Source organism: Phalangium opilio, unplaced genomic scaffold (genome assembly GCF_054372755.1).
Source record: "Phalangium opilio isolate 3A_F unplaced genomic scaffold, DU_Popi_V2 ptg000046l_1, whole genome shotgun sequence".
Taxonomy (NCBI): Eukaryota; Metazoa; Arthropoda; class Arachnida; order Opiliones; family Phalangiidae; genus Phalangium; species Phalangium opilio.
The window spans coordinates 2,291,991-2,316,038 of record NW_028324169.1 but is presented as its reverse complement, the minus strand read 5'-3'; the positions used below and the strand labels follow the sequence as shown (position 1 = coordinate 2,316,038).

Sequence of the window (24,048 nt, the reverse complement as noted above, 5' to 3'; positions counted from 1 at the left end):
AGTAATAAGCTACATCTCTTCGAAAACTTAAATTAACACGTATCTATGGTGTAGTGGTTATCACGTCCGCTTTACACGCGGAAGGTCCCAGGTTCGAGCCCTGGTAGATACATGTTTTGACCATCGTGATTAGACATAATAATAAGGTAGATCTCTTCGAAAACTCACAATAACCAAGTATCTATGGTGTAGTGGTTATCACGTCCGCCTAACACGCGGAAGGTCCCAGGTTCGAGCCCTGGTAGATACATGTTTTGACCATCGTGATAAGACATAATAATATGGTAGATCTCTTCGAAAACTCAGAATAACCAAGTATCTATGGTGTAGTGGTTATCACGTTGCTTTACACGAGGAAGGTCTCAGGTTCGAGCCCTGATAGTTACATGTTTTGACCATCGTGATTAGACATAGTTATAAGCTAAATCTCTTCTAAAACCTTATGTTAATACGTATCTATGGTGTAGTGTTTATCACGTCCGCCTAACACGCGGAAGGTCCCAGGTTCGAGCCCTGATAGATACATGTTTTGACCATCGTGATTAGACATAGTAATAAGCTAGATCTCTTCGAAAACTTAAATTAACACGTATCTGTGGTGTAGTTGTTATCACGTCCGCTTTACACGCGGAAGGTCCCAGGTTCGTGCCCTGATAGATACATGTTTAGACCATCGTGATTAGACATAGTAATAAGCTAGATCTCTTCGAAAACTTAAATTAACACGTATCTATGGTTTAGTGGTTATCACGTTCGCTTTACACGCGGAAAGTGCCAGGTTCGAGCCCTGATAGATACATGTTTTGACCATCGTGATTAGACATAGTAATAAGCTACATCTCTTCGAAAACTTAAATTAACACGTATCTATGGTGTAGTGGTTATCACGTCCGCTTTACACGCGGAAGGTCCCAGGTTCGAGCCCTGGTAGATACATGTTTTGACCATCGTGATTAGACATAATAATAAGGTAGATCTCTTCGAAAACTCACAATAACCAAGTATCTATGGTGTAGTGGTTATCACGTCCGCCTAACACGCGGAAGGTCCCAGGTTCGAGCCCTGGTAGATACATGTTTTGACCATCGTGATAAGACATAATAATATGGTAGATCTCTTCGAAAACTCAGAATAACCAAGTATCTATGGTGTAGTGGTTATCACGTTGCTTTACACGAGGAAGGTCTCAGGTTCGAGCCCTGATAGTTACATGTTTTGACCATCGTGATTAGACATAGTTATAAGCTAAATCTCTTCTAAAACCTTATGTTAATACGTATCTATGGTGTAGTGTTTATCACGTCCGCCTAACACGCGGAAGGTCCCAGGTTCGAGCCCTGATAGATACATGTTTTGACCATCGTGATTAGACATAGTAATAAGCTAGATCTCTTCGAAAACTTAAATTAACACGTATCTGTGGTGTAGTTGTTATCACGTCCGCTTTACACGCGGAAGGTCCCAGGTTCGTGCCCTGATAGATACATGTTTAGACCATCGTGATTAGACATAGTAATAAGCTAGATCTCTTCGAAAACTTAAATTAACACGTATCTATGGTTTAGTGGTTATCACGTTCGCTTTACACGCGGAAAGTGCCAGGTTCGAGCCCTGATAGATACATGTTTTGACCATCGTGATTAGACATAGTAATAAGCTACATCTCTTCGAAAACTTAAATTAACACGTATCTATGGTGTAGTGGTTATCACGTCCGCTTTACACGCGGAAGGTCCCAGGTTCGAGCCCTGGTAGATACAAGTTTTGACCATCGTGATTAGACATAATAATAAGGTAGATCTCTTCGAAAACTCAGAATAACCAAGTATCTATGGTGTAGTGGTTATCACGTCCGCCTAAAACGCGGAAGGTGTCAGGTTCGAGCCCTGATAGATACATGTTTTGACCATCGTGATTAGACATAGTAATAAGCTACATCTCTTCGAAAACTTAAATTAACACGTGTCTGTGGTGTATTGGTTATCACGTCCGCTTTACACGCGGAAGGTCCCAGGTTCGTGCCCTGATAGATACATGTTTAGACCATCGTGATTAGACATTGTAATATGCTAGATCTCTTCGAAAACTTAAATTAACACGTATCTATGGTTTAGTGGTTATCACGTCCGCTTTACACGCGGAAAGTGCCAGGTTCGAGCCCTGATAGATACATGTTTTGACCATCGTGATTAGACATAGTAATAAGCTACATCTCTTCGAAAACTTAAATTAACACGTATCTATGGTGTAGTGGTTATCACGTCCGCTTTACACGCGGAAGGTCCCAGGTTCGAGCCCTGGTAGATACATGTTTTGACCATCGTGATTAGACATAATAATAAGGTAGATCTCTTCGAAAACTCACAATAACCAAGTATCTATGGTGTAGTGGTTATCACGTCCGCCTAACACGCGGAAGGTCCCAGGTTCGAGCCCTGGTAGATACATGTTTTGACCATCGTGATAAGACATAATAATATGGTAGATCTCTTCGAAAACTCAGAATAACCAAGTATCTATGGTGTAGTGGTTATCACGTTGCTTTACACGAGGAAGGTCTCAGGTTCGAGCCCTGATAGTTACATGTTTTGACCATCGTGATTAGACATAGTTATAAGCTAAATCTCTTCTAAAACCTTATGTTAATACGTATCTATGGTGTAGTGTTTATCACGTCCGCCTAACACGCGGAAGGTCCCAGGTTCGAGCCCTGATAGATACATGTTTTGACCATCGTGATTAGACATAGTAATAAGCTAGATCTCTTCGAAAACTTAAATTAACACGTATCTGTGGTGTAGTGGTTATCACGTCCGCTTTACACGCGGAAGGTCCCAGGTTCGTGCCCTGATAGATACATGTTTAGACCATCGTGATTAGACATAGTAATAAGCTAGATCTCTTCGAAAACTTAAATTAACACGTATCTATGGTTTAGTGGTTATGACGTTCGCTTTACACGCGGAAAGTGCCAGGTTCGAGCCCTGATAGATACATGTTTTGACCATCGTGATTAGACATAGTAATAAGCTACATCTCTTCGAAAACTTAAATTAACACGTATCTATGGTGTAGTGGTTATCACGTCCGCTTTACACGCGGAAGGTCCCAGGTTCGAGCCCTGGTAGATACACGTTTTGACCATCGTGATTAGACATAATAATAAGGTAGATCTCTTCGAAAACTCACAATAACCAAGTATCTATGGTGTAGTGGTTATCACGTCCGCCTAACACTAGGAAGGTCCCAGGTTCGAGCCCTGATAGATACATGTTTTGACCATCGTGATTAGACATAGTAATAAGCTAGATCTCTTCGAAAACTTAAATTAACACGTATCTATAGTGTAGTGGTTATCACGTCCGCTTTACACGCGGAAGGTCCCAGGTTCGTGCCATGATAGATACATGTTTAGACCATCGTGATTAGACATAGTAATAAGCTAGATCTCTTCGAAATCTTAAATTAACACGTATCTATGGTTTAGTGGTTATCACGTTCGCTTTACACGCGGAAAGTGCCAGGTTCGAGCCCTGATAGATACATGTTTTGACCATCGTGATTAGACATAGTAATAAGCTACATCTCTTCGAAAACTTAAATTAACACGTATCTATGGTGTAGTGGTTATCACGTCCGCTTTACACGCGGAAGGTCGAAGGTTCGAGCCCTGGTAGATACATGTTTTGACCATCGTGATTAGACATAATAATAAGGTAGATCTCTTCGAAAACTCACAATAACCAAGTATCTATGGTGTAGTGGTTATCACGTCCGCCTAACACTATTAAGGTCCCAGGTTCGAGCCCTGATAGATACATGTTTTGACCATCGTGATTAGACATAGTAATAAGCTTGATCTCTTCGAAAACTTAAATTAACACGTATCTATAGTGTAGTGGTTATCACGTCCGCCTTGCACGTGGAAGGTCCCAGGTTCGAGCCCTGGTAGATACATGTTTTGACCATCGTGATTAGACATAATAATAAGGTAGATCTCTTCGAAAACTTTATAATAACACGTATCTATGGTGTAGTGGTTATCACGTCCGCTTTGAACGCGGAAGGTCACGGTTTCGAGCCCTGGTAGATACATGTTTTGACCCTCGTGATTAGACATAATAATAAGGTAGATCTCTTCGAAAACTCACAATAACCAAGTATCTATGGTGTGGTGGTTATCACGTCCGCCTAACACGCGGAAGGTTCCAGGTTCGAGCCCTGGTAGATTCATGCTTTGACCATCGTGATTAGACATAATAATAAGCTAGATCTCTTCTAAAACTTTATATTAACACGCACCTATGGTGTAGTGGTTATCACGTCCGCCTAACACGCGGAAGGTCCCAGGTTCGAGCCCTGGTAGATACATGTTTTGACCATCGTGATAAGACATAATAAAAAGGTAGATCTCTTCGAAAACTCAGAATAACCAAGTATCTATGGTGTAGTGGTTATCACGTCCGCCTAAAACGCGGAAGGTGTCAGGTTCGAGCCCTGATAGATACATGTTTTGACCATCGTGATTAGACATAGTAATAAGCTAGATCTCTTCGAAAACTTAAATTAACACGTGTCTGTGGTGTAGTGGTTATCACGTCCGCTTTACACGCGGAAGGTCCCAGGTTCGTGCCCTGATAGATACATGTTTAGACCATCGTGATTAGACATAGTAATATGCTAGATCTCTTCGAAAACTTAAATTAACACGTATCTATGGTTTAGTGGTTATCACGTCCGCTTTACACGCGGAAAGTGCCAGTTTCGAGCCCTGATAGATACATGTTTTGACCATCGTGATTAGACATAGTAATAAGCTACATCTCTTCGAAAACTTAAATTAACACGTATCTATGGTGTAGTGGTTATCACGTCCGCTTTACACGCGGAAGGTCCCAGGTTCGAGCCCTGGTAGATACATGTTTTGACCATCGTGATAAGACATAATAAAAAGGTAGATCTCTTCGAAAACTCAGAATAACCAAGTATCTATGGTGTAGTGGTTATCACGTCCGCCTAAAACGCGGAAGGTGTCAGGTTCGAGCCCTGATAGATACATGTTTTGACCATCGTGATTAGACATAGTAATAAGCTAGATCTCTTCGAAAACTTAAATTAACACGTGTCTGTGGTGTAGTGGTTATCACGTCCGCTTTACACGCGGAAGGTCCCAGGTTCGTGCCCTGATAGATACATGTTTAGACCATCGTGATTAGACATAGTAATATGCTAGATCTCTTCGAAAACTTAAATTAACACGTATCTATGGTTTAGTGGTTATCACGTCCGCTTTACACGCGGAAAGTGCCAGGTTCGAGCCCTGATAGATACATGTTTTGACCATCGTGATTAGACATAGTAATAAGCTACATCTCTTCGAAAACTTAAATTAACACGTATCTATGGTGTAGTGGTTATCACGTCCGCTTTACACGCGGAAGGTCCCAGGTTCGAGCCCTGGTAGATACATGTTTTGACCATCGTGATTAGACATAATAATAAGGTAGATCTCTTCGAAAACTCACAATAACCAAGTATCTATGGTGTAGTGGTTATCACGTCCGCCTAACACGCGGAAGGTCCCAGGTTCGAGCCCTGGTAGATACATGTTTTGACCATCGTGATAAGACATAATAATATGGTAGATCTCTTCGAAAACTCAGAATAACCAAGTATCTATGGTGTAGTGGTTATCACGTTGCTTTACACGAGGAAGGTCTCAGGTTCGAGCCCTGATAGTTACATGTTTTGACCATCGTGATTAGACATAGTTATAAGCTAAATCTCTTCTAAAACCTTATGTTAATACGTATCTATGGTGTAGTGTTTATCACGTCCGCCTAACACGCGGAAGGTCCCAGGTTCGAGCCCTGATAGATACATGTTTTGACCATCGTGATTAGACATAGTAATAAGCTAGATCTCTTCGAAAACTTAAATTAACACGTATCTGTGGTGTAGTGGTTATCACGTCCGCTTTACACGCGGAAGGTCCCAGGTTCGTGCCCTGATAGATACATGTTTAGACCATCGTGATTAGACATAGTAATAAGCTAGATCTCTTCGAAAACTTAAATTAACACGTATCTATGGTTTAGTGGTTATCACGTTCGCTTTACACGCGGAAAGTGCCAGGTTCGAGCCCTGATAGATACATGTTTTGACCATCGTGGTTAGACATAGTAATAAGCTACATCTCTTCGAAAACTTAAATTAACACGTATCTATGGTGTAGTGGTTATCACGTCCGCTTTACACGCGGAAGGTCCCAGGTTCGAGCCCTGGTAGATACACGTTTTGACCATCGTGATTAGACATAATAATAAGGTAGATCTCTTCGAAAACTCACAATAACCAAGTATCTATGGTGTAGTGGTTATCACGTTGCTTTACACGAGGAAGGTCTCAGGTTCGAGCCCTGATAGTTACATGTTTTGACCATCGTGATTAGACATAGTTATAAGCTAAATCTCTTCTAAAACCTTATGTTAATACGTATCTATGGTGTAGTGTTTATCACGTCCGCCTAACACGCGGAAGGTCCCAGGTTCGAGCCCTGATAGATACATGTTTTGACCATCGTGATTAGACATAGTAATAAGCTAGATCTCTTCGAAAACTTAAATTAACACGTATCTGTGGTGTAGTGGTTATCACGTCCGCTTTACACGCGGAAGGTCCCAGGTTCGTGCCCTGATAGATACATGTTTAGACCATCGTGATTAGACATAGTAATAAGCTAGATCTCTTCGAAAACTTAAATTAACACGTATCTATGGTTTAGTGGTTATCACGTTCGCTTTACACGCGGAAAGTGCCAGGTTCGAGCCCTGATAGATACATGTTTTGACCATCGTGGTTAGACATAGTAATAAGCTACATCTCTTCGAAAACTTAAATTAACACGTATCTATGGTGTAGTGGTTATCACGTCCGCTTTACACGCGGAAGGTCCCAGGTTCGAGCCCTGGTAGATACACGTTTTGACCATCGTGATTAGACATAATAATAAGGTAGATCTCTTCGAAAACTCACAATAACCAAGTATCTATGGTGTAGTGGTTATCACGTCCGCCTAACACTAGGAAGGTCCCAGGTTCGAGCCCTGATAGATACATGTTTTGACCATCGTGATTAGACATAGTAATAAGCTAGATCTCTTCGAAAACTTAAATTAACACGTATCTATAGTGTAGTGGTTATCACGTCCGCCTTGCACGTGGAAGGTCCCAGGTTCGAGCCCTGGTAGATACATGTTTTGACCATCGTGATTAGACATAATAATAAGGTAGATCTCTTCGAAAACTTTATAATAACACGTATCTATGGTGTAGTGGTTATCACGTCCGCTTTACACGCGGAAGGTCACGGTTTCGAGCCCTGGTAGATACATGTTTTGACCCTCGTGATTAGACATAATAATAAGGTAGATCTCTTCGAAAACTCACAATAACCAAGTATCTATGGTGTGGTGGTTATCACGTCCGCCTAACACGCGGAAGGTCCCAGGTTCGAGCCCTGGTAGATTCATGCTTTGACCATCGTGATTAGACATAATAATAAGCTAGATCTCTTCTAAAACTTTATATTAACACGCACCTATGGTGTAGTGGTTATCACGTCCGCCTAACACGCGGAAGGTCCCAGGTTCGAGCCCTGGTAGATACATGTTTTGACCATCGTGATAAGACATAATAATATGGTAGATCTCTTCGAAAACTCAGAATAACCAAGTATCTATGGTGTAGTGGTTATCACGTTGCTTTACACGAGGAAGGTCTCAGGTTCGAGCCCTGATAGTTACATGTTTTGACCATCGTGATTAGACATAGTTATAAGCTAAATCTCTTCTAAAACCTTATGTTAATACGTGTCTGTGGTGTAGTGGTTATCACGTCCGCTTTACACGCGGAAGGTCCCAGGTTCGTGCCCTGATAGATACATGTTAAGACCATCGTGATTAGACATAGTAATATGCTAGATCTCTTCGAAAACTTAAATTAACACGTATCTATGGTTTAGTGGTTATCACGTCCGCTTTACACGCGGAAAGTGCCAGGTTCGAGCCCTGATAGATACATGTTTTGACCATCGTGATTAGACATAGTAATAAGCTACATCTCTTCGAAAACTTAAATTAACACGTATCTATGGTGTAGTGGTTATCACGTCCGCTTTACACGCGGAAGGTCCCAGGTTCGAGCCCTGGTAGATACATGTTTTGACCATCGTGATTAGACATAATAATAAGGTAGATCTCTTCGAAAACTCACAATAACCAAGTATCTATGGTGTAGTGGTTATCACGTCCGCCTTACACGCGGAAGGTCCCAGGTTCGAGCCCTGGTAGATACATGTTTTGACCATCGTGATAAGACATAATAATATGGTAGATCTCTTCGAAAACTCAGAATAACCAAGTATCTATGGTGTAGTGGTTATCACGTTGCTTTACACGAGGAAGGTCTCAGGTTCGAGCCCTGATAGTTACATGTTTTGACCATCGTGATTAGACATAGTTATAAGCTAAATCTCTTCTAAAACCTTATGTTAATACGTATCTATGGTGTAGTGTTTATCACGTCCGCCTAACACGCGGAAGGTCCCAGGTTCGAGCCCTGATAGATACATGTTTTGATCATCGTGATTAGACATAGTAATAAGCTAGATCTCTTCGAAAACTTAAATTAACACGTATCTGTGGTGTAGTTGTTATCACGTCCGCTTTACACGCGGAAGGTCCCAGGTTCGTGCCCTGATAGATACATGTTTAGACCATCGTGATTAGACATAGTAATAAGCTAGATCTCTTCGAAAACTTAAATTAACACGTATCTATGGTTTAGTGGTTATGACGTTCGCTTTACACGCGGAAAGTGCCAGGTTCGAGCCCTGATAGATACATGTTTTGACCATCGTGATTAGACATAGTAATAAGCTACATCTCTTCGAAAACTTAAATTAACACGTATCTATGGTGTAGTGGTTATCACGTCCGCTTTACACGCGGAAGGTCCCAGGTTCGAGCCCTGGTAGATACACGTTTTGACCATCGTGATTAGACATAATAATAAGGTAGATCTCTTCGAAAACTCACAATAACCAAGTATCTATGGTGTAGTGGTTATCACGTCCGCCTAACACTAGGAAGGTCCCAGGTTCGAGCCCTGATAGATACATGTTTTGACCATCGTGATTAGACATAGTAATAAGCTAGATCTCTTCGAAAACTTAAATTAACACGTATCTATAGTGTAGTGGTTATCACGTCCGCTTTACACGCGGAAGGTCCCAGGTTCGTGCCATGATAGATACATGTTTAGACCATCGTGATTAGACATAGTAATAAGCTAGATCTCTTCGAAAACTTAAATTAACACGTATCTATGGTTTAGTGGTTATCACGTTCGCTTTACACGCGGAAAGTGCCAGGTTCGAGCCCTGATAGATACATGTTTTGACCATCGTGATTAGACATAGTAATAAGCTACATCTCTTCGAAAACTTAAATTAACACGTATCTATGGTGTAGTGGTTATCACGTCCGCTTTACACGCGGAAGGTCGAAGGTTCGAGCCCTGGTAGATACATGTTTTGACCATCGTGATTAGACATAATAATAAGGTAGATCTCTTCGAAAACTCACAATAACCAAGTATCTATGGTGTAGTGGTTATCACGTCCGCCTAACACTAGGAAGGTCCCAGGTTCGAGCCCTGATAGATACATGTTTTGACCATCGTGATTAGACATAGTAATAAGCTAGATCTCTTCGAAAACTTAAATTAACACGTATCTATAGTGTAGTGGTTATCACGTCCTCCTTGCACGTGGAAGGTCCCAGGTTCGAGCCCTGGTAGATACATGTTTTGACCATCGTGATTAGACATAATAATAAGGTAGATCTCTTCGAAAACTTTATAATAACACGTATCTATGGTGTAGTGGTTATCACGTCCGCTTTGAACGCGGAAGGTCACGGTTTCGAGCCCTGGTAGATACATGTTTTGACCCTCGTGATTAGACATAATAATAAGGTAGATCTCTTCGAAAACTCACAATAACCAAGTATCTATGGTGTGGTGGTTATCACGTCCGCCTAACACGCGGAAGGTTCCAGGTTCGAGCCCCGGTAGATTCATGCTTTGACCATCGTGATTAGACATAATAATAAGCTAGATCTCTTCTAAAACTTTATATTAACACGCACCTATGGTGTAGTGGTTATCACGTCCGCCTAACACGCGGAAGGTCCCAGGTTCGAGCCCTGGTAGATACATGTTTTGACCATCGTGATAAGACATAATAAAAAGGTAGATCTCTTCGAAAACTCAGAATAACCAAGTATCTATGGTGTAGTGGTTATCACGTCCGCCTAAAACGCGGAAGGTGTCAGGTTCGAGCCCTGATAGATACATGTTTTGACCATCGTGATTAGACATAGTAATAAGCTAGATCTCTTCGAAAACTTAAATTAACACGTGTCTGTGGTGTAGTGGTTATCACGTCCGCTTTACACGCGGAAGGTCCCAGGTTCGTGCCCTGATAGATACATGTTTAGACCATCGTGATTAGACATAGTAATATGCTAGATCTCTTCGAAAACTTAAATTAACACGTATCTATGGTTTAGTGGTTATCACGTCCGCTTTACACGCGGAAAGTGCCAGGTTCGAGCCCTGATAGATACATGTTTTGACCATCGTGATTAGACATAGTAATAAGCTACATCTCTTCGAAAACTTAAATTAACACGTATCTATGGTGTAGTGGTTATCACGTCCGCTTTACACGCGGAAGGTCCCAGGTTCGAGCCCTGGTAGATACATGTTTTGACCATCGTGATTAGACATAATAATAAGGTAGATCTCTTCGAAAACTCACAATAACCAAGTATCTATGGTGTAGTGGTTATCACGTCCGCCTAACACGCGGAAGGTCCCAGGTTCGAGCCCTGGTAGATACATGTTTTGACCATCGTGATAAGACATAATAATATGGTAGATCTCTTCGAAAACTCAGAATAACCAAGTATCTATGGTGTAGTGGTTATCACGTTGCTTTACACGAGGAAGGTCTCAGGTTCGAGCCCTGATAGTTACATGTTTTGACCATCGTGATTAGACATAGTTATAAGCTAAATCTCTTCTAAAACCTTATGTTAATACGTATCTATGGTGTAGTGTTTATCACGTCCGCCTAACACGCGGAAGGTCCCAGGTTCGAGCCCTGATAGATACATGTTTTGACCATCGTGATTAGACATAGTAATAAGCTAGATCTCTTCGAAAACTTAAATTAACACGTATCTGTGGTGTAGTGGTTATCACGTCCGCTTTACACGCGGAAGGTCCCAGGTTCGTGCCCTGATAGATACATGTTTAGACCATCGTGATTAGACATAGTAATAAGCTAGATCTCTTCGAAAACTTAAATTAACACGTATCTATGGTTTAGTGGTTATCACGTTCGCTTTACACGCGGAAAGTGCCAGGTTCGAGCCCTGATAGATACATGTTTTGACCATCGTGGTTAGACATAGTAATAAGCTACATCTCTTCGAAAACTTAAATTAACACGTATCTATGGTGTAGTGGTTATCACGTCCGCTTTACACGCGGAAGGTCCCAGGTTCGAGCCCTGGTAGATACATGTTTTGACCATCGTGATAAGACATAATAATATGGTAGATCTCTTCGAAAACTCACAATAACCAAGTATCTATGGTGTAGTGGTTATCACGTCCGCCTAACACTAGGAAGGTCCCAGGTTCGAGCCCTGATAGATACATGTTTTGACCATCGTGATTAGACATAGTAATAAGCTAGATCTCTTCGAAAACTTAAATTAACACGTATCTATAGTGTAGTGGTTATCACGTCCGCCTTGCACGTGGAAGGTCCCAGGTTCGAGCCCTGGTAGATACATGTTTTGACCATCGTGATTAGACATAATAATAAGGTAGATCTCTTCGAAAACTTTATAATAACACGTATCTATGGTGTAGTGGTTATCACGTCCGCTTTACACGCGGAAGGTCACGGTTTCGAGCCCTGGTAGATACATGTTTTGACCCTCGTGATTAGACATAATAATAAGGTAGATCTCTTCGAAAACTCACAATAACCAAGTATCTATGGTGTGGTGGTTATCACGTCCGCCTAACACGCGGAAGGTTCCAGGTTCGAGCCCCGGTAGATTCATGCTTTGACCATCGTGATTAGACATAATAATAAGCTAGATCTCTTCTAAAACTTTATATTAACACGCACCTATGGTGTAGTGGTTATCACGTCCGCCTAACACGCGGAAGGTCCCAGGTTCGAGCCCTGGTAGATACATGTTTTGACCATCGTGATAAGACATAATAAAAAGGTAGATCTCTTCGAAAACTCAGAATAACCAAGTATCTATGGTGTAGTGGTTATCACGTCCGCCTAAAACGCGGAAGGTGTCAGGTTCGAGCCCTGATAGATACATGTTTTGACCATCGTGATTAGACATAGTAATAAGCTAGATCTCTTCGAAAACTTAAATTAACACGTGTCTGTGGTGTAGTGGTTATCACGTCCGCTTTACACGCGGAAGGTCCCAGGTTCGTGCCCTGATAGATACATGTTTAGACCATCGTGATTAGACATAGTAATATGCTAGATCTCTTCGAAAACTTAAATTAACACGTATCTATGGTTTAGTGGTTATCACGTCCGCTTTACACGCGGAAAGTGCCAGGTTCGAGCCCTGATAGATACATGTTTTGACCATCGTGATTAGACATAGTAATAAGCTACATCTCTTCGAAAACTTAAATTAACACGTATCTATGGTGTAGTGGTTATCACGTCCGCTTTACACGCGGAAGGTCCCAGGTTCGAGCCCTGGTAGATACATGTTTTGACCATCGTGATTAGACATAATAATAAGGTAGATCTCTTCGAAAACTCACAATAACCAAGTATCTATGGTGTAGTGGTTATCACGTCCGCCTAACACGCGGAAGGTCCCAGGTTCGAGCCCTGGTAGATACATGTTTTGACCATCGTGATAAGACATAATAATATGGTAGATCTCTTCGAAAACTCAGAATAACCAAGTATCTATGGTGTAGTGGTTATCACGTTGCTTTACACGAGGAAGGTCTCAGGTTCGAGCCCTGATAGTTACATGTTTTGACCATCGTGATTAGACATAGTTATAAGCTAAATCTCTTCTAAAACCTTATGTTAATACGTATCTATGGTGTAGTGTTTATCACGTCCGCCTAACACGCGGAAGGTCCCAGGTTCGAGCCCTGATAGATACATGTTTTGACCATCGTGATTAGACATAGTAATAAGCTAGATCTCTTCGAAAACTTAAATTAACACGTATCTGTGGTGTAGTGGTTATCACGTCCGCTTTACACGCGGAAGGTCCCAGGTTCGTGCCCTGATAGATACATGTTTAGACCATCGTGATTAGACATAGTAATAAGCTAGATCTCTTCGAAAACTTAAATTAACACGTATCTATGGTTTAGTGGTTATCACGTTCGCTTTACACGCGGAAAGTGCCAGGTTCGAGCCCTGATAGATACATGTTTTGACCATCGTGGTTAGACATAGTAATAAGCTACATCTCTTCGAAAACTTAAATTAACACGTATCTATGGTGTAGTGGTTATCACGTCCGCTTTACACGCGGAAGGTCCCAGGTTCGAGCCCTGGTAGATACATGTTTTGACCATCGTGATAAGACATAATAATATGGTAGATCTCTTCGAAAACTCACAATAACCAAGTATCTATGGTGTAGTGGTTATCACGTCCGCCTAACACTAGGAAGGTCCCAGGTTCGAGCCCTGATAGATACATGTTTTGACCATCGTGATTAGACATAGTAATAAGCTAGATCTCTTCGAAAACTTAAATTAACACGTATCTATAGTGTAGTGGTTATCACGTCCGCCTTGCACGTGGAAGGTCCCAGGTTCGAGCCCTGGTAGATACATGTTTTGACCATCGTGATTAGACATAATAATAAGGTAGATCTCTTCGAAAACTTTATAATAACACGTATCTATGGTGTAGTGGTTATCACGTCCGCTTTACACGCGGAAGGTCACGGTTTCGAGCCCTGGTAGATACATGTTTTGACCCTCGTGATTAGACATAATAATAAGGTAGATCTCTTCGAAAACTCACAATAACCAAGTATCTATGGTGTGGTGGTTATCACGTCCGCCTAACACGCGGAAGGTCCCAGGTTCGAGCCCTGGTAGATTCATGCTTTGACCATCGTGATTAGACATAATAATAAGCTAGATCTCTTCTAAAACTTTATATTAACACGCACCTATGGTGTAGTGGTTATCACGTCCGCCTAACACGCGGAAGGTCCCAGGTTCGAGCCCTGGTAGATACATGTTTTGACCATCGTGATAAGACATAATAATATGGTAGATCTCTTCGAAAACTCAGAATAACCAAGTATCTATGGTGTAGTGGTTATCACGTTGCTTTACACGAGGAAGGTCTCAGGTTCGAGCCCTGATAGTTACATGTTTTGACCATCGTGATTAGACATAGTTATAAGCTAAATCTCTTCTAAAACCTTATGTTAATACGTGTCTGTGGTGTAGTGGTTATCACGTCCGCTTTACACGCGGAAGGTCCCAGGTTCGTGCCCTGATAGATACATGTTTAGACCGTCGTGATTAGACATAGTAATATGCTAGATCTCTTCGAAAACTTAAATTAACACGTATCTATGGTTTAGTGGTTATCACGTCCGCTTTACACGCGGAAAGTGCCAGGTTCGAGCCCTGATAGATACATGTTTTGACCATCGTGATTAGACATAGTAATAAGCTACATCTCTTCGAAAACTTAAATTAACACGTATCTATGGTGTAGTGGTTATCACGTCCGCTTTACACGCGGAAGGTCCCAGGTTCGAGCCCTGGTAGATACATGTTTTGACCATCGTGATTAGACATAATAATAAGGTAGATCTCTTCGAAAACTCACAATAACGAAGTATCTATGGTGTAGTGGTTATCACGTCCGCCTAACACGCGTAAAAAGGTAGATCTCTTCGAAAACTCAGAATAACCAAGTATCTATGGTGTAGTGGTTATCACGTCCGCCTAAAACGCGGAAGGTGTCAGGTTCGAGCCCTGATAGATACATGTTTTGACCATCGTGATTAGACATAGTAATAAGCTAGATCTCTTCGAAAACTTAAATTAACACGTATCTGTGGTGTAGTGGTTATCACGTCCGCTTTACACGCGGAAGGTCCCAGGTTCGTGCCCTGATAGATACATGTTTTGACCATCGTGATTAGACATAGTAATAAGCTAGATCTCTTCGAAAACTTTATAATAACACGTATCTATGGTGTAGTGGTTATCACGTCCGCTTTACACGCGGAAGGTCTCAGGTTCGAGCCCTGATAGATACATGTTTTGACCATCGTGATTAGACATAGTAATAAGCTAGATCTCTTCGAAAACTCACAATAACCAAGTATCTATGGTGTAGTGGTTATCACGTCCGCCTAACACGCGGAAGGTCCCAGGTTCGAGCCCTGGTAGATTCATGCTTTGACCATCGTGATTAGACATAATAATAAGCTAGATCTCTTCTAAAACTTTATATTAACACGCACTTATGGTGTAGTGGTTATCACGTCCGCCTAACACGCGGAAGGTCCCAGGTTCGAGCCCTGATACATACATGTTTTGACCATCGTGATTAGACATAATAATAAGGTAGATCTCTTCGAAAACTTTATAATAACACGTATCTATGGTGTAGTGGTTATCACGTCCGCTTTACACGCGGAAGGTCTCAGGTTCGAGCCCTGATAGATACATGTTTTGACCATCGTGATTAGACATAATAATAAGGTAGATCTCTTCGAAAACTCACAATAACCAAGTATCTATGGTGTAGTGGTTATCACGTCCGCCTAACACGCGGAAGGTCCCAGGTTCGAGCCCTGGTAGATACATGTTTTGACCATCGTGATAAGACATAATAATATGGTAGATCTCTTCGAAAACTCAGAATAACCAAGTATCTATGGTGTAGTGGTTATCACGTTGCTTTACACGAGGAAGGTCTCAGGTTCGAGCCCTGATAGTTACATGTTTTGACCATCGTGATTAGACATAGTTATAAGCTAAATCTCTTCTAAAACCTTATGTTAATACGTATCTATGGTGTAGTGTTTATCACGTCCGCCTAACACGCGGAAGGTCCCAGGTTCGAGCCCTGATAGATACATGTTTTGACCATCGTGATTAGACATAGTAATAAGCTAGATCTCTTCGAAAACTTAAATTAACACGTATCTGTGGTGTAGTGGTTATCACGTCCGCTTTACACGCGGAAGGTCCCAGGTTCGTGCCCTGATAGATACATGTTTAGACCATCGTGATTAGTCATAGTAATAAGCTAGATCTCTTCGAAAACTTAAATTAACACGTATCTATGGTTTAGTGGTTATCACGTTCGCTTTACACGCGGAAAGTGCCAGGTTCGAGCCCTGATAGATATATGTTTTGACCATCGTGATTAGACATAGTAATAAGCTACATCTCTTCGAAAACTTAAATTAACACGTATCTATGGTGTAGTGGTTATCACGTCCGCTTTACACGCGGAAGGTCCCAGGTTCGTGCCCTGATAGATACATGTTTTGACCATCGTGATTAGACATAGTAATAAGCTAGATCTCTTCGAAAACTTTATAATAACACGTATCTATGGTGTAGTGGTTATCACGTCCGCTTTACACGCGGAAGGTCTCAGGTTCGAGCCCTGATAGATACATGTTTTGACCATCGTGATTCGACATAGTAATAAGCTAGATCTCTTCGAAAACTTTATAATAACACGTATCTATGGTGTAGTGGTTATCACGTCCGCTTTACACGCGGAAGGTCCCAGGTTCGAGCCCTGGTAGATACATGTTTTGATCATCGTGATTATACATAATAATAAGGTAGATCTCTTAGAAAACTCACAATAACCAAGTATCTATGGTGTAGTGGTTATCACGTCCGCCTAACACGCGGAAGGTCCCAGGTTCGAGCCCTGGTAGATTCATGCTTTGACCATCGTGATTAGACATATTAATAAGCTAGATCTCTTCTAAAACTTTATATTAACACGTATCTATGGTGTAGAGGTTATCACGTCCGCTTTACACGCGGAAGGTCCCAGGTTCGTGCCCTGATAGATACATGTTTAGACCATCGTGATTAGACATAGTAATAAGCTAGATCTCTTCGAAAACTTAAATTAACACGTATCTATGGTTTAGTGGTTATCACGTCCGCTTTACACGCGGAAGGTGGCGGGTTCGAGCCCTGATAGATACATGTTTTGACCATCGTGATTAGACATAGTAATAAGCTTCATCTCTTCGAAAACTTAAATTAGCACGTATCTATGGTGTAGTGGTTATCACGTCCGCATTACACGCGGAAGGTCCCAGGGTCGAGCCCTGGTAGATACATGTTTTGACCATCGTGATTAGACATAATAATAAGGTAGATCTCTTCGAAAACTCACAATAACCAAGTATCTATGGTGTAGTGGTTATCACGTCCGCCAAACACGCGGAAGGTCCCAGGTTCGTGCCCTGATAGATACATGTTTTGACCATCGTGATTAGACATAGTAATAAGCTAGATCTCTTCGAAAACTATATAATAACACGTATCTATGGTGTAGTGGTTATCACGTCAGCTTTACACGCGGAAGGTCTCAGGTTCGAGCCCTGATAGATACATGTTTTCACCATCGTGATTAGACATAGTAATAAGCTAGATCTCTTCGAAAACTTTATAATAACACGTATCTATGGTGTAGTGGTTATCACGTCCGCTTTACACGCGGAAGGTCCCAGGTTCGAGCCCTGGTAGATACATGTTTTGATCATCGTGATTATACATAATAATAAGGTAGATCTCTTAGAAAACTCACAATAACCAAGTATCTATGGTGTAGTGGTTATCACGTCCGCCTAAAACGCGGAAGGTCCCGGTTTCGAGCCCTGGTAGATACATGTTTTGACCATCGTGATTAGACATAATAATAAGCTAAATCTCTTCGAAAACTTAAATTAACACGTATCTATGGTGTAGAGGTTATCACGTCCGCTTTACACGCGGAAGGTCCCAGGTTCGTGCCCTGATAGATACATGTTTAGACCATCGTGATTAGACATAGTAATAAGCTAGATCTCTTCGAAAACTTAAATTAACACGTATCTATGGTGTAGTGGTTATCACGTCCGCTTTACACGCGGAAGGTCCCAGGTTTGAGCCCTGGTAGATACATGTTTTGACCATCGTGATTAGACATAATAATAAGGTAGATCTCTTCGAAAATTCACAATAACCAAGTATCTATGGTGTAGTGGTTATCACGTCCGACTAACACGCGGAAGGTCCCAGGTTCGTGCCCTGATAGATACATGTTTTGACCATCGTGATTAGACATAGTAATAAGCTAGATCTCTTCGAAAACTATATAATAACACGTATCTATGGTGTAGTGGTTATCACGTCAGCTTTACACGCGGAAGGTCTCAGGTTCGAGCCCTGATAGATACATGTTTTCACCATCGTGATTAGACATAGTAATAAGCTAGATCTCTTCGAAAACTTTATAATAACACGTATCTATGGTGTAGTGGTTATCACGTCCGCTTTACACGCGGAAGGTCCCAGGTTCGAGCCCTGGTAGATACATGTTTTGATCATCGTGATTATACATAATAATAAGGTAGATCTCTTAGAAAACTCACAATAACCAAGTATCTATGGTGTAGTGGTTATCACGTCCGCCTAAAACGCGGAAGGTCCCGGTTTCGAGCCCTGGTAGATACATGTTTTGACCATCGTGATTAGACATAATAATAAGCTAAATCTCTTCGAAAACTTAAATTAACACGTATCTATGGTGTAGAGGTTATCACGTCCGCTTTACACGCGGAAGGTCCCAGGTTCGTGCCCTGATAGATACATGTTTAGACCATCGTGATTAGACATAGTAATAAGCTAGATCTCTTCGAAAACTTAAATTAACACGTATCTATGGTGTAGTGGTTATCACGTCCGCTTTACACGCGGAAGGTCCCAGGTTTGAGCCCTGGTAGATACATGTTTTGACCATCGTGATTAGACATAATAATAAGGTAGATCTCTTCGAAAATTCACAATAACCAAGTATCTATGGTGTAGTGGTTATCACGTCCGACTAACACGCGGAAGGTCCCAGGTTCGTGCCCTGATAGATACATGTTTAGACCATCGTGATAAGACATAATAATATGGTAGATCTCTTCGAAAACTCAGAATAACCAAGTATCTATGGTGTAGTGGTTATCACGTTGCTTTACACGAGGAAGGTCTCAGGTTCGAGCCCTGATAGTTACATGTTTTGACCATCGTGATTAGACATAGTTATAAGCTAAATCTCTTCTAAAACCTTATGTTAATACGTATCTATGGTGTAGAGGTTATCACGTCCGCTTTACACGCGGAAGGTCCCAGGTTCGTGCCCTGATAGATACATGTTTAGACCATCGTGATTAGACATAGTAATAAGCTAGATCTCTTCGAAAACTTAAATTAACACGTATCTATGGTGTAGTGGTTATCACGTCCGCTTTACACGCGGAAGGTCCCAGGTTTGAGCCCTGGTAGATACATGTTTTGACCATCGTGATTAGACATAATAATAAGGTAGATCTCTTCGAAAACTCACAATAACCAAGTATCTATGGTGTAGTGGTTATCACGTCCGCCTAACACGCGGAAGGTCCCAGGTTCGAGCCCTGGTAGATACATGTTTTGACCATCGTGATAAGACATAATAATATGGTAGATCTCTTCGAAAACTCAGAATAACCAAGTATCTATGGTGTAGTGGTTATCACGTTGCTTTACACGAGGAAGGTCTCAGGTTCGAGCCCTGATAGTTACATGTTTTGACCATCGTGATTAGACATAGTTATAAGCTAAATCTCTTCTAAAACCTTATGTTAATACGTATCTATGGTGTAGTGTTTATCACGTCCGCCTAACACGCGGAAGGTCCCAGGTTCGAGCCCTGATAGATACATGTTTTGACCATCGTGATTAGACATAGTAATAAGCTAGATCTCTTCGAAAACTTAAATTAACACGTATCTGTGGTGTAGTGGTTATCACGTCCGCTTTACACGCGGAAGGTCCCAGGTTCGTGCCCTGATAGATACATGTTTAGACCATCGTGATTAGACATAGTAATAAGCTAGATCTCTTCGAAAACTTAAATTAACACGTATCTATGGTTTAGTGGTTATCACGTTCGCTTTACACGCGGAAAGTGCCAGGTTCGAGCCCTGATAGATACATGTTTTGACCATCGTGGTTAGACATAGTAATAAGCTACATCTCTTCGAAAACTTAAATTAACACGTATCTATGGTGTAGTGGTTATCACGTCCGCTTTACACGCGGAAGGTCCCAGGTTCGAGCCCTGGTAGATACATGTTTTGACCATCGTGATAAGACATAATAATATGGTAGATCTCTTCGAAAACTCACAATAACCAAGTATCTATGGTGTAGTGGTTATCACGTCCGCCTAACACTAGGAAGGTCCCAGGTTCGAGCCCTGATAGATACATGTTTTGACCATCGTGATTAGACATAGTAATAAGCTAGATCTCTTCGAAAACTTAAATTAACACGTATCTATAGTGTAGTGGTTATCACGTCCGCCTTGCACGTGGAAGGTCCCAGGTTCGAGCCCTGGTAGATACATGTTTTGACCATCGTGATTAGACATAATAATAAGGTAGATCTCTTCGAAAACTTTATAATAACACGTATCTATGGTGTAGTGGTTATCACGTCCGCTTTACACGCGGAAGGTCACGGTTTCGAGCCCTGGTAGATACATGTTTTGACCCTCGTGATTAGACATAATAATAAGGTAGATCTCTTCGAAAACTCACAATAACCAAGTATCTATGGTGTGGTGGTTATCACGTCCGCCTAACACGCGGAAGGTCCCAGGTTCGAGCCCTGGTAGATTCATGCTTTGACCATCGTGATTAGACATAATAATAAGCTAGATCTCTTCTAAAACTTTATATTAACACGCACCTATGGTGTAGTGGTTATCACGTCCGCCTAACACGCGGAAGGTCCCAGGTTCGAGCCCTGGTAGATACATGTTTTGACCATCGTGATAAGACATAATAATATGGTAGATCTCTTCGAAAACTCAGAATAACCAAGTATCTATGGTGTAGTGGTTATCACGTTGCTTTACACGAGGAAGGTCTCAGGTTCGAGCCCTGATAGTTACATGTTTTGACCATCGTGATTAGACATAGTTATAAGCTAAATCTCTTCTAAAACCTTATGTTAATACGTGTCTGTGGTGTAGTGGTTATCACGTCCGCTTTACACGCGGAAGGTCCCAGGTTCGTGCCCTGATAGATACATGTTTAGACCGTCGTGATTAGACATAGTAATATGCTAGATCTCTTCGAAAACTTAAATTAACACGTATCTATGGTTTAGTGGTTATCACGTCCGCTTTACACGCGGAAAGTGCCAGGTTCGAGCCCTGATAGATACATGTTTTGACCATCGTGATTAGACATAGTAATAAGCTACATCTCTTCGAAAACTTAAATTAACACGTATCTATGGTGTAGTGGTTATCACGTCCGCTTTACACGCGGAAGGTCCCAGGTTCGAGCCCTGGTAGATACATGTTTTGACCATCGTGATTAGACATAATAATAAGGTAGATCTCTTCGAAAACTCACAATAACGAAGTATCTATGGTGTAGTGGTTATCACGTCCGCCTAACACGCGTAAAAAGGTAGATCTCTTCGAAAACTCAGAATAACCAAGTATCTATGGTGTAGTGGTTATCACGTCCGCCTAAAACGCGGAAGGTGTCAGGTTCGAGCCCTGATAGATACATGTTTTGACCATCGTGATTAGACATAGTAATAAGCTAGATCTCTTCGAAAACTTAAATTAACACGTATCTGTGGTGTAGTGGTTATCACGTCCGCTTTACACGCGGAAGGTCCCAGGTTCGTGCCCTGATAGATACATGTTTTGACCATCGTGATTAGACATAGTAATAAGCTAGATCTCTTCGAAAACTTTATAATAACACGTATCTATGGTGTAGTGGTTATCACGTCCGCTTTACACGCGGAAGGTCTCAGGTTCGAGCCCTGATAGATACATGTTTTGACCATCGTGATTAGACATAGTAATAAGCTAGATCTCTTCGAAAACTCACAATAACCAAGTATCTATGGTGTAGTGGTTATCACGTCCGCCTAACACGCGGAAGGTCCCAGGTTCGAGCCCTGGTAGATTCATGCTTTGACCATCGTGATTAGACATAATAATAAGCTAGATCTCTTCTAAAACTTTATATTAACACGCACTTATGGTGTAGTGGTTATCACGTCCGCCTAACACGCGGAAGGTCCCAGGTTCGAGCCCTGATACATACATGTTTTGACCATCGTGATTAGACATAATAATAAGGTAGATCTCTTCGAAAACTTTATAATAACACGTATCTATGGTGTAGTGGTTATCACGTCCGCTTTACACGCGGAAGGTCTCAGGTTCGAGCCCTGATAGATACATGTTTTGACCATCGTGATTAGACATAATAATAAGGTAGATCTCTTCGAAAACTCACAATAACCAAGTATCTATGGTGTAGTGGTTATCACGTCCGCCTAACACGCGGAAGGTCCCAGGTTCGAGCCCTGGTAGATACATGTTTTGACCATCGTGATAAGACATAATAATATGGTAGATCTCTTCGAAAACTCAGAATAACCAAGTATCTATGGTGTAGTGGTTATCACGTTGCTTTACACGAGGAAGGTCTCAGGTTCGAGCCCTGATAGTTACATGTTTTGACCATCGTGATTAGACATAGTTATAAGCTAAATCTCTTCTAAAACCTTATGTTAATACGTATCTATGGTGTAGTGTTTATCACGTCCGCCTAACACGCGGAAGGTCCCAGGTTCGAGCCCTGATAGATACATGTTTTGACCATCGTGATTAGACATAGTAATAAGCTAGATCTCTTCGAAAACTTAAATTAACACGTATCTGTGGTGTAGTGGTTATCACGTCCGCTTTACACGCGGAAGGTCCCAGGTTCGTGCCCTGATAGATACATGTTTAGACCATCGTGATTAGTCATAGTAATAAGCTAGATCTCTTCGAAAACTTAAATTAACACGTATCTATGGTTTAGTGGTTATCACGTTCGCTTTACACGCGGAAAGTGCCAGGTTCGAGCCCTGATAGATATATGTTTTGACCATCGTGATTAGACATAGTAATAAGCTACATCTCTTCGAAAACTTAAATTAACACGTATCTATGGTGTAGTGGTTATCACGTCCGCTTTACACGCGGAAGGTCCCAGGTTCGTGCCCTGATAGATACATGTTTTGACCATCGTGATTAGACATAGTAATAAGCTAGATCTCTTCGAAAACTTTATAATAACACGTATCTATGGTGTAGTGGTTATCACGTCCGCTTTACACGCGGAAGGTCTCAGGTTCGAGCCCTGATAGATACATGTTTTGACCATCGTGATTCGACATAGTAATAAGCTAGATCTCTTCGAAAACTTTATAATAACACGTATCTATGGTGTAGTGGTTATCACGTCCGCTTTACACGCGGAAGGTCCCAGGTTCGAGCCCTGGTAGATACATGTTTTGATCATCGTGATTATACATAATAATAAGGTAGATCTCTTAGAAAACTCACAATAACCAAGTATCTATGGTGTAGTGGTTATCACGTCCGCCTAACACGCGGAAGGTCCCAGGTTCGAGCCCTGGTAGATTCATGCTTTGACCATCGTGATTAGACATATTAATAAGCTAGATCTCTTCTAAAACTTTATATTAACACGTATCTATGGTGTAGAGGTTATCACGTCCGCTTTACACGCGGAAGGTCCCAGGTTCGTGCCCTGATA

General features: G+C 41.5%; 68 non-coding genes across 68 annotated transcripts; all 68 read left to right on the top strand.

The window, feature by feature from the left end:
- The first annotated feature begins 39 nt into the window (after positions 1–39).
- On the top strand, positions 40–112 carry TRNAV-UAC (transfer RNA valine (anticodon UAC)). The gene has a single exon. It is a non-coding gene; the product is annotated as a tRNA-Val (tRNA).
- A 65-nt stretch (positions 113–177) lies between these two features.
- On the top strand, positions 178–250 carry TRNAV-AAC (transfer RNA valine (anticodon AAC)). Its single transcript has one exon. It is a non-coding gene; the product is annotated as a tRNA-Val (tRNA).
- Positions 251–863: 613 nt separating this feature from the next.
- On the top strand, positions 864–936 carry TRNAV-UAC (transfer RNA valine (anticodon UAC)). Its single transcript has one exon. It is a non-coding gene; the product is annotated as a tRNA-Val (tRNA).
- A 65-nt stretch (positions 937–1,001) lies between these two features.
- TRNAV-AAC (transfer RNA valine (anticodon AAC)) lies at positions 1,002–1,074 on the top strand. Its single transcript has one exon. It is a non-coding gene; the product is annotated as a tRNA-Val (tRNA).
- Positions 1,075–1,687: 613 nt separating this feature from the next.
- Positions 1,688–1,760, top strand: TRNAV-UAC (transfer RNA valine (anticodon UAC)). The gene has a single exon. It is a non-coding gene; the product is annotated as a tRNA-Val (tRNA).
- Positions 1,761–1,825: 65 nt separating this feature from the next.
- Positions 1,826–1,898, top strand: TRNAF-AAA (transfer RNA phenylalanine (anticodon AAA)). The gene has a single exon. It is a non-coding gene; the product is annotated as a tRNA-Phe (tRNA).
- Positions 1,899–2,236: 338 nt separating this feature from the next.
- Positions 2,237–2,309, top strand: TRNAV-UAC (transfer RNA valine (anticodon UAC)). The gene has a single exon. It is a non-coding gene; the product is annotated as a tRNA-Val (tRNA).
- Positions 2,310–2,374: 65 nt separating this feature from the next.
- TRNAV-AAC (transfer RNA valine (anticodon AAC)) lies at positions 2,375–2,447 on the top strand. Its single transcript has one exon. It is a non-coding gene; the product is annotated as a tRNA-Val (tRNA).
- A 613-nt stretch (positions 2,448–3,060) lies between these two features.
- Positions 3,061–3,133, top strand: TRNAV-UAC (transfer RNA valine (anticodon UAC)). The gene has a single exon. It is a non-coding gene; the product is annotated as a tRNA-Val (tRNA).
- A 751-nt stretch (positions 3,134–3,884) lies between these two features.
- On the top strand, positions 3,885–3,957 carry TRNAA-UGC (transfer RNA alanine (anticodon UGC)). Its single transcript has one exon. It is a non-coding gene; the product is annotated as a tRNA-Ala (tRNA).
- A 65-nt stretch (positions 3,958–4,022) lies between these two features.
- On the top strand, positions 4,023–4,095 carry TRNAS-UGA (transfer RNA serine (anticodon UGA)). Its single transcript has one exon. It is a non-coding gene; the product is annotated as a tRNA-Ser (tRNA).
- A 203-nt stretch (positions 4,096–4,298) lies between these two features.
- Positions 4,299–4,371, top strand: TRNAV-AAC (transfer RNA valine (anticodon AAC)). The gene has a single exon. It is a non-coding gene; the product is annotated as a tRNA-Val (tRNA).
- A 65-nt stretch (positions 4,372–4,436) lies between these two features.
- On the top strand, positions 4,437–4,509 carry TRNAF-AAA (transfer RNA phenylalanine (anticodon AAA)). The gene has a single exon. It is a non-coding gene; the product is annotated as a tRNA-Phe (tRNA).
- Positions 4,510–4,847: 338 nt separating this feature from the next.
- On the top strand, positions 4,848–4,920 carry TRNAV-UAC (transfer RNA valine (anticodon UAC)). Its single transcript has one exon. It is a non-coding gene; the product is annotated as a tRNA-Val (tRNA).
- A 65-nt stretch (positions 4,921–4,985) lies between these two features.
- Positions 4,986–5,058, top strand: TRNAF-AAA (transfer RNA phenylalanine (anticodon AAA)). The gene has a single exon. It is a non-coding gene; the product is annotated as a tRNA-Phe (tRNA).
- Positions 5,059–5,396: 338 nt separating this feature from the next.
- TRNAV-UAC (transfer RNA valine (anticodon UAC)) lies at positions 5,397–5,469 on the top strand. Its single transcript has one exon. It is a non-coding gene; the product is annotated as a tRNA-Val (tRNA).
- A 65-nt stretch (positions 5,470–5,534) lies between these two features.
- Positions 5,535–5,607, top strand: TRNAV-AAC (transfer RNA valine (anticodon AAC)). Its single transcript has one exon. It is a non-coding gene; the product is annotated as a tRNA-Val (tRNA).
- Positions 5,608–6,220: 613 nt separating this feature from the next.
- TRNAV-UAC (transfer RNA valine (anticodon UAC)) lies at positions 6,221–6,293 on the top strand. The gene has a single exon. It is a non-coding gene; the product is annotated as a tRNA-Val (tRNA).
- Positions 6,294–6,906: 613 nt separating this feature from the next.
- TRNAV-UAC (transfer RNA valine (anticodon UAC)) lies at positions 6,907–6,979 on the top strand. The gene has a single exon. It is a non-coding gene; the product is annotated as a tRNA-Val (tRNA).
- A 202-nt stretch (positions 6,980–7,181) lies between these two features.
- On the top strand, positions 7,182–7,254 carry TRNAA-UGC (transfer RNA alanine (anticodon UGC)). The gene has a single exon. It is a non-coding gene; the product is annotated as a tRNA-Ala (tRNA).
- A 341-nt stretch (positions 7,255–7,595) lies between these two features.
- Positions 7,596–7,668, top strand: TRNAV-AAC (transfer RNA valine (anticodon AAC)). The gene has a single exon. It is a non-coding gene; the product is annotated as a tRNA-Val (tRNA).
- A 476-nt stretch (positions 7,669–8,144) lies between these two features.
- On the top strand, positions 8,145–8,217 carry TRNAV-UAC (transfer RNA valine (anticodon UAC)). The gene has a single exon. It is a non-coding gene; the product is annotated as a tRNA-Val (tRNA).
- Positions 8,218–8,282: 65 nt separating this feature from the next.
- On the top strand, positions 8,283–8,355 carry TRNAV-UAC (transfer RNA valine (anticodon UAC)). Its single transcript has one exon. It is a non-coding gene; the product is annotated as a tRNA-Val (tRNA).
- A 613-nt stretch (positions 8,356–8,968) lies between these two features.
- Positions 8,969–9,041, top strand: TRNAV-UAC (transfer RNA valine (anticodon UAC)). Its single transcript has one exon. It is a non-coding gene; the product is annotated as a tRNA-Val (tRNA).
- A 751-nt stretch (positions 9,042–9,792) lies between these two features.
- On the top strand, positions 9,793–9,865 carry TRNAA-UGC (transfer RNA alanine (anticodon UGC)). The gene has a single exon. It is a non-coding gene; the product is annotated as a tRNA-Ala (tRNA).
- A 65-nt stretch (positions 9,866–9,930) lies between these two features.
- TRNAS-UGA (transfer RNA serine (anticodon UGA)) lies at positions 9,931–10,003 on the top strand. The gene has a single exon. It is a non-coding gene; the product is annotated as a tRNA-Ser (tRNA).
- A 203-nt stretch (positions 10,004–10,206) lies between these two features.
- Positions 10,207–10,279, top strand: TRNAV-AAC (transfer RNA valine (anticodon AAC)). The gene has a single exon. It is a non-coding gene; the product is annotated as a tRNA-Val (tRNA).
- A 65-nt stretch (positions 10,280–10,344) lies between these two features.
- TRNAF-AAA (transfer RNA phenylalanine (anticodon AAA)) lies at positions 10,345–10,417 on the top strand. Its single transcript has one exon. It is a non-coding gene; the product is annotated as a tRNA-Phe (tRNA).
- Positions 10,418–10,755: 338 nt separating this feature from the next.
- TRNAV-UAC (transfer RNA valine (anticodon UAC)) lies at positions 10,756–10,828 on the top strand. The gene has a single exon. It is a non-coding gene; the product is annotated as a tRNA-Val (tRNA).
- Positions 10,829–10,893: 65 nt separating this feature from the next.
- Positions 10,894–10,966, top strand: TRNAV-AAC (transfer RNA valine (anticodon AAC)). The gene has a single exon. It is a non-coding gene; the product is annotated as a tRNA-Val (tRNA).
- Positions 10,967–11,579: 613 nt separating this feature from the next.
- TRNAV-UAC (transfer RNA valine (anticodon UAC)) lies at positions 11,580–11,652 on the top strand. Its single transcript has one exon. It is a non-coding gene; the product is annotated as a tRNA-Val (tRNA).
- Positions 11,653–11,854: 202 nt separating this feature from the next.
- TRNAA-UGC (transfer RNA alanine (anticodon UGC)) lies at positions 11,855–11,927 on the top strand. The gene has a single exon. It is a non-coding gene; the product is annotated as a tRNA-Ala (tRNA).
- A 341-nt stretch (positions 11,928–12,268) lies between these two features.
- TRNAV-AAC (transfer RNA valine (anticodon AAC)) lies at positions 12,269–12,341 on the top strand. The gene has a single exon. It is a non-coding gene; the product is annotated as a tRNA-Val (tRNA).
- A 65-nt stretch (positions 12,342–12,406) lies between these two features.
- TRNAF-AAA (transfer RNA phenylalanine (anticodon AAA)) lies at positions 12,407–12,479 on the top strand. The gene has a single exon. It is a non-coding gene; the product is annotated as a tRNA-Phe (tRNA).
- Positions 12,480–12,817: 338 nt separating this feature from the next.
- Positions 12,818–12,890, top strand: TRNAV-UAC (transfer RNA valine (anticodon UAC)). The gene has a single exon. It is a non-coding gene; the product is annotated as a tRNA-Val (tRNA).
- Positions 12,891–12,955: 65 nt separating this feature from the next.
- On the top strand, positions 12,956–13,028 carry TRNAV-AAC (transfer RNA valine (anticodon AAC)). The gene has a single exon. It is a non-coding gene; the product is annotated as a tRNA-Val (tRNA).
- A 613-nt stretch (positions 13,029–13,641) lies between these two features.
- On the top strand, positions 13,642–13,714 carry TRNAV-UAC (transfer RNA valine (anticodon UAC)). Its single transcript has one exon. It is a non-coding gene; the product is annotated as a tRNA-Val (tRNA).
- Positions 13,715–13,916: 202 nt separating this feature from the next.
- TRNAA-UGC (transfer RNA alanine (anticodon UGC)) lies at positions 13,917–13,989 on the top strand. Its single transcript has one exon. It is a non-coding gene; the product is annotated as a tRNA-Ala (tRNA).
- Positions 13,990–14,330: 341 nt separating this feature from the next.
- Positions 14,331–14,403, top strand: TRNAV-AAC (transfer RNA valine (anticodon AAC)). The gene has a single exon. It is a non-coding gene; the product is annotated as a tRNA-Val (tRNA).
- Positions 14,404–14,879: 476 nt separating this feature from the next.
- TRNAV-UAC (transfer RNA valine (anticodon UAC)) lies at positions 14,880–14,952 on the top strand. The gene has a single exon. It is a non-coding gene; the product is annotated as a tRNA-Val (tRNA).
- A 144-nt stretch (positions 14,953–15,096) lies between these two features.
- TRNAF-AAA (transfer RNA phenylalanine (anticodon AAA)) lies at positions 15,097–15,169 on the top strand. The gene has a single exon. It is a non-coding gene; the product is annotated as a tRNA-Phe (tRNA).
- Positions 15,170–15,371: 202 nt separating this feature from the next.
- On the top strand, positions 15,372–15,444 carry TRNAV-UAC (transfer RNA valine (anticodon UAC)). Its single transcript has one exon. It is a non-coding gene; the product is annotated as a tRNA-Val (tRNA).
- A 65-nt stretch (positions 15,445–15,509) lies between these two features.
- TRNAV-AAC (transfer RNA valine (anticodon AAC)) lies at positions 15,510–15,582 on the top strand. Its single transcript has one exon. It is a non-coding gene; the product is annotated as a tRNA-Val (tRNA).
- A 203-nt stretch (positions 15,583–15,785) lies between these two features.
- On the top strand, positions 15,786–15,858 carry TRNAV-UAC (transfer RNA valine (anticodon UAC)). Its single transcript has one exon. It is a non-coding gene; the product is annotated as a tRNA-Val (tRNA).
- A 65-nt stretch (positions 15,859–15,923) lies between these two features.
- On the top strand, positions 15,924–15,996 carry TRNAV-AAC (transfer RNA valine (anticodon AAC)). The gene has a single exon. It is a non-coding gene; the product is annotated as a tRNA-Val (tRNA).
- Positions 15,997–16,747: 751 nt separating this feature from the next.
- On the top strand, positions 16,748–16,820 carry TRNAV-UAC (transfer RNA valine (anticodon UAC)). Its single transcript has one exon. It is a non-coding gene; the product is annotated as a tRNA-Val (tRNA).
- Positions 16,821–16,885: 65 nt separating this feature from the next.
- TRNAV-UAC (transfer RNA valine (anticodon UAC)) lies at positions 16,886–16,958 on the top strand. Its single transcript has one exon. It is a non-coding gene; the product is annotated as a tRNA-Val (tRNA).
- Positions 16,959–17,023: 65 nt separating this feature from the next.
- Positions 17,024–17,096, top strand: TRNAV-AAC (transfer RNA valine (anticodon AAC)). The gene has a single exon. It is a non-coding gene; the product is annotated as a tRNA-Val (tRNA).
- A 753-nt stretch (positions 17,097–17,849) lies between these two features.
- On the top strand, positions 17,850–17,922 carry TRNAV-UAC (transfer RNA valine (anticodon UAC)). The gene has a single exon. It is a non-coding gene; the product is annotated as a tRNA-Val (tRNA).
- Positions 17,923–17,987: 65 nt separating this feature from the next.
- Positions 17,988–18,060, top strand: TRNAF-AAA (transfer RNA phenylalanine (anticodon AAA)). The gene has a single exon. It is a non-coding gene; the product is annotated as a tRNA-Phe (tRNA).
- A 201-nt stretch (positions 18,061–18,261) lies between these two features.
- Positions 18,262–18,334, top strand: TRNAV-UAC (transfer RNA valine (anticodon UAC)). Its single transcript has one exon. It is a non-coding gene; the product is annotated as a tRNA-Val (tRNA).
- A 341-nt stretch (positions 18,335–18,675) lies between these two features.
- TRNAV-UAC (transfer RNA valine (anticodon UAC)) lies at positions 18,676–18,748 on the top strand. The gene has a single exon. It is a non-coding gene; the product is annotated as a tRNA-Val (tRNA).
- Positions 18,749–18,813: 65 nt separating this feature from the next.
- TRNAF-AAA (transfer RNA phenylalanine (anticodon AAA)) lies at positions 18,814–18,886 on the top strand. Its single transcript has one exon. It is a non-coding gene; the product is annotated as a tRNA-Phe (tRNA).
- Positions 18,887–19,087: 201 nt separating this feature from the next.
- TRNAV-UAC (transfer RNA valine (anticodon UAC)) lies at positions 19,088–19,160 on the top strand. Its single transcript has one exon. It is a non-coding gene; the product is annotated as a tRNA-Val (tRNA).
- A 477-nt stretch (positions 19,161–19,637) lies between these two features.
- TRNAV-UAC (transfer RNA valine (anticodon UAC)) lies at positions 19,638–19,710 on the top strand. Its single transcript has one exon. It is a non-coding gene; the product is annotated as a tRNA-Val (tRNA).
- Positions 19,711–19,775: 65 nt separating this feature from the next.
- On the top strand, positions 19,776–19,848 carry TRNAV-AAC (transfer RNA valine (anticodon AAC)). The gene has a single exon. It is a non-coding gene; the product is annotated as a tRNA-Val (tRNA).
- Positions 19,849–20,461: 613 nt separating this feature from the next.
- Positions 20,462–20,534, top strand: TRNAV-UAC (transfer RNA valine (anticodon UAC)). Its single transcript has one exon. It is a non-coding gene; the product is annotated as a tRNA-Val (tRNA).
- A 202-nt stretch (positions 20,535–20,736) lies between these two features.
- On the top strand, positions 20,737–20,809 carry TRNAA-UGC (transfer RNA alanine (anticodon UGC)). Its single transcript has one exon. It is a non-coding gene; the product is annotated as a tRNA-Ala (tRNA).
- A 341-nt stretch (positions 20,810–21,150) lies between these two features.
- Positions 21,151–21,223, top strand: TRNAV-AAC (transfer RNA valine (anticodon AAC)). Its single transcript has one exon. It is a non-coding gene; the product is annotated as a tRNA-Val (tRNA).
- Positions 21,224–21,699: 476 nt separating this feature from the next.
- On the top strand, positions 21,700–21,772 carry TRNAV-UAC (transfer RNA valine (anticodon UAC)). Its single transcript has one exon. It is a non-coding gene; the product is annotated as a tRNA-Val (tRNA).
- A 144-nt stretch (positions 21,773–21,916) lies between these two features.
- Positions 21,917–21,989, top strand: TRNAF-AAA (transfer RNA phenylalanine (anticodon AAA)). Its single transcript has one exon. It is a non-coding gene; the product is annotated as a tRNA-Phe (tRNA).
- A 202-nt stretch (positions 21,990–22,191) lies between these two features.
- On the top strand, positions 22,192–22,264 carry TRNAV-UAC (transfer RNA valine (anticodon UAC)). Its single transcript has one exon. It is a non-coding gene; the product is annotated as a tRNA-Val (tRNA).
- Positions 22,265–22,329: 65 nt separating this feature from the next.
- TRNAV-AAC (transfer RNA valine (anticodon AAC)) lies at positions 22,330–22,402 on the top strand. The gene has a single exon. It is a non-coding gene; the product is annotated as a tRNA-Val (tRNA).
- A 203-nt stretch (positions 22,403–22,605) lies between these two features.
- TRNAV-UAC (transfer RNA valine (anticodon UAC)) lies at positions 22,606–22,678 on the top strand. The gene has a single exon. It is a non-coding gene; the product is annotated as a tRNA-Val (tRNA).
- A 65-nt stretch (positions 22,679–22,743) lies between these two features.
- On the top strand, positions 22,744–22,816 carry TRNAV-AAC (transfer RNA valine (anticodon AAC)). The gene has a single exon. It is a non-coding gene; the product is annotated as a tRNA-Val (tRNA).
- A 751-nt stretch (positions 22,817–23,567) lies between these two features.
- TRNAV-UAC (transfer RNA valine (anticodon UAC)) lies at positions 23,568–23,640 on the top strand. Its single transcript has one exon. It is a non-coding gene; the product is annotated as a tRNA-Val (tRNA).
- Positions 23,641–23,705: 65 nt separating this feature from the next.
- Positions 23,706–23,778, top strand: TRNAV-UAC (transfer RNA valine (anticodon UAC)). The gene has a single exon. It is a non-coding gene; the product is annotated as a tRNA-Val (tRNA).
- A 65-nt stretch (positions 23,779–23,843) lies between these two features.
- On the top strand, positions 23,844–23,916 carry TRNAV-AAC (transfer RNA valine (anticodon AAC)). The gene has a single exon. It is a non-coding gene; the product is annotated as a tRNA-Val (tRNA).
- Positions 23,917–24,048: the final 132 nt, after the last annotated feature.